A 6443-nucleotide genomic window follows, 5' to 3' on the forward strand; every position below is an offset into this window, starting at 1 on the left:
CACCTGACTTGTTTTTTTATTGATATGCCCACTTTATTATTAAATGCACTGTGGAGTACTTGCAAGAAAACTTTAGAGACCAGAGTTGTGCACAGAGCTCTGTACGATACTGTTTCTCTTGGGACAAGGATCCTTTCGGAAAAAATAATGCCTCACAATGGCCCTGCCAGTACATTACACATATATGGATGGATAGGCGCCCCAGTCTTCTTAGACACCATGTGGTAGTTTGGAAACCTTGGTTGTAAGTAACATAAACCTCAGCTCAGCTGTGTGTAAACAATAAAAAAGAATTTATTGGTTCAGTGACTGAAAGGTCCAGTAGCAAAGTATGCCTTGGGTCCAATTTGCTCAGGGCTCCAGCTCCTTCCTCCTGATTATCTCAGCTCTCCCTTCCTCCTAGGCTGACATTGTATTCAGCATGGTGGCAAATGGCTGCCTCTAAGATTCGAGTCCATCCCCCACACTCTTTTCCAGAAGAAAAGAGAAGCTTTCCAGGTAGCACCACATGGAGCAAGTAGCTTTGTCCGAAGTCCCAGCAAGGACCTTGCGTGTCATTGGCCCAGGTTGCTGGTAGGCTTGTCCCTCCATCAGTCATCAAAGTGGGGGAGGGAGCAGCAAATGAGATGTGCTAATTAGATAGACTAATCAGAGCCCACTCCTGGAGCTGGGGTGTGGCCAGCTCCCCAAAAGCACGGGGGCTGTGTGGGGAAGGGCACCGATACCTCAGGAAGGGAAAATGGATCGTGGGGGCCAAACCCCAAGTAGCCCCAAGTGCCCTATCTATCTTTGACCGCAGGGCTGCTCAGCTTGGGCACTGCTTCCATTGAACTTCATGTGTCCTACAGATTTGTTGGCCTCTTTCAAGTGGAAATGCTTATTTCCAGCTCAACAATAACATGTTTTCTGGCAACACAGTTTCAGCAGTTCTCTTCCTTCTTCTCCATAGAGCAGCCCTGAGCGGCTGAGCCTAGACACCACGCAGGCAGCCATTTCTTCTCTTGCCAAGCGCAGGAGGATGTTTGCTCTCTCTGTAGAGAGCTTTCTGAGGTCTCTGGGTGTACCCAGAGATTAATAGGAATTTTAAATGTTAAGTCACATTCTGGGAAGGAAGGAAGAGTTGTTCGTTCAAATAAGAAAGATAAACGTTCAGGAGTGCAGTCTCCGTTTACTCCATCTGAAGCCCTGAATTCATGGTTCACAAGACAGAAGGACTTGGCACAAATTTTGTGTAGCAAGATTTAGCTTGACACTGAAAAATGTCAGCTTCTATGTGACAGCTTTAAAGATGAGTCAAATAATTCTTGCAACAGAAAAACAACAGGTTTTCCAGGTCAGGAGTGCACTGCCTTTGTCAGGCTTGGACCCAACCATCGCAGCCTTGACTCACGCGCCCACGCTGCTCTCAGGGTTAAAATGGCGATGGCTCACATTCCTGAGCACATAGCAAATGCTCCCTGGTCACTGAAAAGAAACAGAAAAGAAGGCTAAAACTTGCTCAGACCTGATTACGTTTGTTCCTAGATTTTGCCTTTCCTGTAGACCCTGAGCACGTGAGCATTCACTAACTTGCATGTTTGAAACAGTCATTTCAATATTGTAGTGCCAGTGTCAGGCCATTTAAATCCTTTATTACATATCTTCATCTGTTCAGATGGAACCACTGGTCTGATCCAAGGGATCTGGGTTGTATTCTGCCGTTCTTTTAAAATGGTTTAAACTCCTTTAAAAAATCCATGGGCTTCGAGCGCTCTAATCTCCCTACTTAATGCACAATAGCCAGAAGCACAGATCCTTCTCGCTCAAACATTTCTCCAGTAGGCGTTAAAACATTTTCATACTCATGCAGATTGAATAACTTCAAAACTCACCTACTTGTACCACCAAGACTGCATCTGTGAAATTTAAACCTCCCTGTTAGCTTCCCAATTACATTCCAAATTTATATTTCATTTCAGGATCTCTACATCCTCCAGCTCTGTCCTTTTGAGCCTGTCCTAGGGGTGCTGAATGCAGCAGGCACAGAAAACTAAACACAAGTGGGCACAAAATTCACCCTCAGTAAAGGCTGTACGTGAGTTTGGGGGAAGAAACTAGAAACACAACATAGCCAATTTAGAGCTCAGTTCCAAAGCAGTTCAGTTCTGCTGGCATGAGAAAAAGAGATGCCAATTAAATACTCTTAGGGAAGCAACATCAAATGGGGTTAATGGGAGAAGCTGCCAGACCAAAAGCCACCAGCAGATTTTTGCCAAAGTAAGAGATTTGGGATTTCTGAGTCTCTGAAAGCTTAGGTTTGAGCAGTCTGGATTTAACTATGAGAAGAGGGAATCTAGGGCCTGGAGAGTTCTCTTCCTGGGGCGCGGGGGGAGGGGGTGTGCTATGGACCGAGATGGAGATTGCACCTAGATGGGGAGATGCCTGAATTCAACTCCACCCCCGACTAAGCTTGCCCCTTCCCTCTCCCTCCCTTTGTACACTCTCCTGCCCTGCCTGTTTAGAGTGCCCTCTTGTGTCTAGAGATGGGAGGATTTCATTTCTCAACACATTCTAGTGACAGCATCCATGAACTATGTAATGGCACCTTTTTTACCCCACTAAAATTCAGGCACCGGGGGGCTAGGACTCCAGGTTGCCTCCAGGTACCAAAAAATGAAGCAAAAGAGAAAGAACCAGTCACTTGCTCTCACATTTCCTAAGCAAACTATAAAATAGCAAAAGACAAAAATCATCATCATCATCATCAAAATAATTCAACTAACACACTGCTCCAGCCCCTTCCTGAAGGTACCGAGCCAGCTTAACTGCTCGATTTGGTGAGAAAGAAGACGAAGAGCTGCTAAGTCCCAGAGAGTCTCCTGTTACCTCAGAATTTGAAGCACAGTTTTAATACTACTCACTGCAAGCTGTTAACAAGGGATGTTTTTCATCCTTTTTCTTCTTGTGTTTTTGTTTTTTTTTTTTTTTTGCTTTTTCAACAAGCCTTGATAAATCCTGAGGAAGTTTTCTGTCTATTCTTAGTTTCAAAGAGCCAGGTGCCCAGTGCTTGGAGGCAGATCAGCCCAAACCCGTGTTTCTGTCATCACGGCAGCCCCTCAGGCGAAGGCGGGCTGGCCTGGATCTGGTCGTCTGTCTGGGAACGCACAACGCTGCTCTCCTCACACAGGTTCCTGCGAAATACTTTTGGTGACTGATTTTCAGAAGCCCCCTGTTTGTGAACTCTGCTTCTTCCCACAGCTCAGAGGCGCTCTTGGAGCTACCACTAAGTTCAAGTTTCACAGGAGAAATTACCGCACGCATTTTTAGAGAATAAATCAATTCTAAAGCAAATTTATTTATTTGCCTGAGAAAGTATGTAGATTTCTGGCATTAAAAAAAAAAATGTATTTCAGAACCATGACTGCAATAATGACTGAGGAGTTTCTATAGAAAATAAGCGTAAAAAGCGCTTCCTGTCAAAAACAGAAAACTATCCTGTTTTTAACTTCAGATGCTGAAGTTTGAATTAGATTTACCTATTCCTAGCCTTTTAAGAGAACACACACTTTGTGCAAGTTACCATCATTGTGTAACAAGCTAGCCAATGATGTCATTACCCCTCTGCCAATGCCTGGCACATAGTAGGTGCTCAATAAATACAAGGACAAGAGAGCAGGTATGAAAGAGTGATCAACCCCAACACCCCTAAAAAACTCTGGAGTCTAAATGGCTTGTGCAAAATAAGGCAGTAAATCAATTCCAGAGAAGATGGGAAGAGAGCAAGGCAGCTAAAGTTCTGACCCTGGTGGCAGCCTGTCTGGATTCACATCCAGGCCCCACCACCACCTGGCCATGTAAACTTGGGCACTCTAAACATCTCGTTACCTCCGTTTCTCCATGGGTAAGCGGGGCTGGTAACCACACCTAAGTCCAAGGGGTGTTATAAGGATTGAAGAAGGATATATTTGCAAAGCACCTGGAATGACGCCTGGCCCTTCATATGGGTCAGGTTCCAATCAGGAGACAGTAACCACAGAGTGATTTGAATAGGGAAGCTTTACAAATTTATATGGGGAAGATTTATACATACATATATATATACATTTACATATATATGAAGTAATTATATATATATAATATATGTAGTAATAATTTGTCATAGGGGATTAGCTACTAAAGCAGACAGAAATAGCAGATACAAGCACAGGTACCACTAGAGCTGAGGCAGAATGCCCAAGGAAGGAACAAGTTTGGGAGAGCTGCCCACCCCCACCCACCCTGCCCCTAAGGCTGCAATTCTGACCATGTGGCGGAGGGTGTGGCTGTGGCCAACTAGAGGCCAAGAAGCTCACTGAGGTGCTGGCAAGCAAGAAGTCACCCGCAGGGCACTAGAGAACCAAGAGCTTCCCCCAAGGCGCTGCCAACTCGCCAGGGGTCCACCTGCAGGGGTGCCACTGAACTCACGGGGAATCAGCTGGAGCACCAGCAGCTGGACAGGAAGCTGCCTGCAGGGGTGCTGTTGAATTATCTGCGGAGCCTGCAGGGGGGCCCATAGGACTAGAAGCTGCCGCTGAAACTCCCTAGGGTTTAGGGCCTCTGGGGGTCCCATACCCCAAGCACTAGAACACAGGGATGCACAATGAACCAGGAAAAAGCCTCTCCCTCCTGCAGTGTCCCTCCAGTGACAAAGCCAGCCGGCTAAACAGAAGTGCTCACAGGGTCCAGCTCCAGGGTCACAAGTAGAGCAGTGAACAGTACATTTGGAACGAAGAGGCAGAGTTGATAACTGGCATACTGTTAGACAGCACTGCAAGAGTATTCAATAAATAAATAAGAGCCATTCAGCCGACAGAAGGCTCTAAGTCCTGTCTAGCTCATTCCTGGGAATGGAGTGGCAAGCTCCTATAAGAGGAGGCCTAACAGTACATAAGGGCCTGGACTCAAGGAAGATGACATGCATGGGAATCCTGCCATTGCCTCGTGCTAGCCGCTAGGCAGCTTACGAAACCCCTCTATGCCTCAGTTTCCCCATCTATAAAATGAGAATAATATTAATAATACACCTACATCATAGGCTTGGTGTATTAAATAAGTTAATATATAAAGGGCTTAGAAGAATATGTCTTTGTTTTTATTAGGTAGTTGCTCAGTCAGAATAGCAAACAAAAATGTTTCTAATATTATACCAAAACCAGAAATGTGAGAGCTAATAGGATAGATATTTTTAATTGGTAGGCCTGAGACATCCTTCCTTGGGTATCATCCTCCCCCTCAATTCCCACAGCTCCACTCCTACCTGTGATTGACAGCCTACTCATCCTCAGCCCCCAATTAAGACAGGCAATTAGTTTGCTCAGGTTAAGTCACCCAACTAAAGCAATGGTTCTCAACCAGAGGTAACTGATTTTTTGCCCACCTCCCCACCCCCAAAAGACACTTGGAAAAGTCTGGAGACATTTTGATTGTCACAACTGGGGCAGGGGGTGCTGGCCTGGGATGCTGCTCAACATCCTTCAGTTCACAGTACAGTCGCCCACAATAAAGAATTAACCAGTCCAAAATGTCAAAAGTGTCACTGTCGAAAAACCCTGACCTGGTGGGTACAAGGGATTTGGAGAAAGGGAGCAGACACAGAGCAGGTGAGCAAGGACATGTTGCCTTGTTCCTCCAGCCACACTGGGATCTTGATGAGTTCAGCCTAGGTTCCCAAATCCAGACTGTCTGACCCAAAACCAGAGTCTAAATGTACAATTTCCAATGTCCTTGGGCTATTCCTATCATCTACGAGAAGCTGAGTTCCCACATCTTCCAAACGAAGAAATTAGGGAAGTAGTTCTTGAAAGAGCTGCTATTGGAGCAGAATGTCCAAATTTTAAGAAGTGTTGGCAGCAGGAACCAACATTTGCCTTTTTCCAACTTTAGTAAATACACTACCTTTTTCTTTCTGTAACGTGCTCTCTGTTGAAAACAAGTTTTTCTTCTAAGCTTCAGGCCCCCAAATTCATCCCTGTAGCTGAGCAAAACTTTATGAAGGCAATGAGGGCTTTAGGGTCTAAAAGAAGGAAATGAAAAGTATGAGAGGCAACATTATAAAATGAAAAGTTGTTAACAAGTAGGGCAGAATCCTGACTGGCAGTTACTGTAAAATTGTTTGTCTGAGCCACAGCCCACATCAGGAACCATCCAACTAGAAAATAGGAAATGTGTATGGGCTGTCTGAGCAACACACGTGAACAAAGAAAACTTAGCTTTTCTGTACAGTGCAAACCATGTGTCTCTCATGGGGCTGCCAGGGCTGTAAGTGAAAATGGTCCCTTTGAGGCTGCCCCACCAACCAAATTCCATGAATATGAAAATTCTGAAAGCAGCTGGAAACCAATATTTTTTTCTGTTAGATATTCATAATGTTTCCTTTTTTGGCTGTACTACATGCTGGAAATCCTGCATACTAACTGCAGCCCTCA

Source organism: Ceratotherium simum, chromosome 9 (genome assembly GCF_057802395.1).
Source record: "Ceratotherium simum simum isolate JZ-2026a chromosome 9, ASM5780239v1, whole genome shotgun sequence".
In the NCBI taxonomy this organism is placed as follows: domain Eukaryota; kingdom Metazoa; phylum Chordata; class Mammalia; order Perissodactyla; family Rhinocerotidae; genus Ceratotherium; species Ceratotherium simum.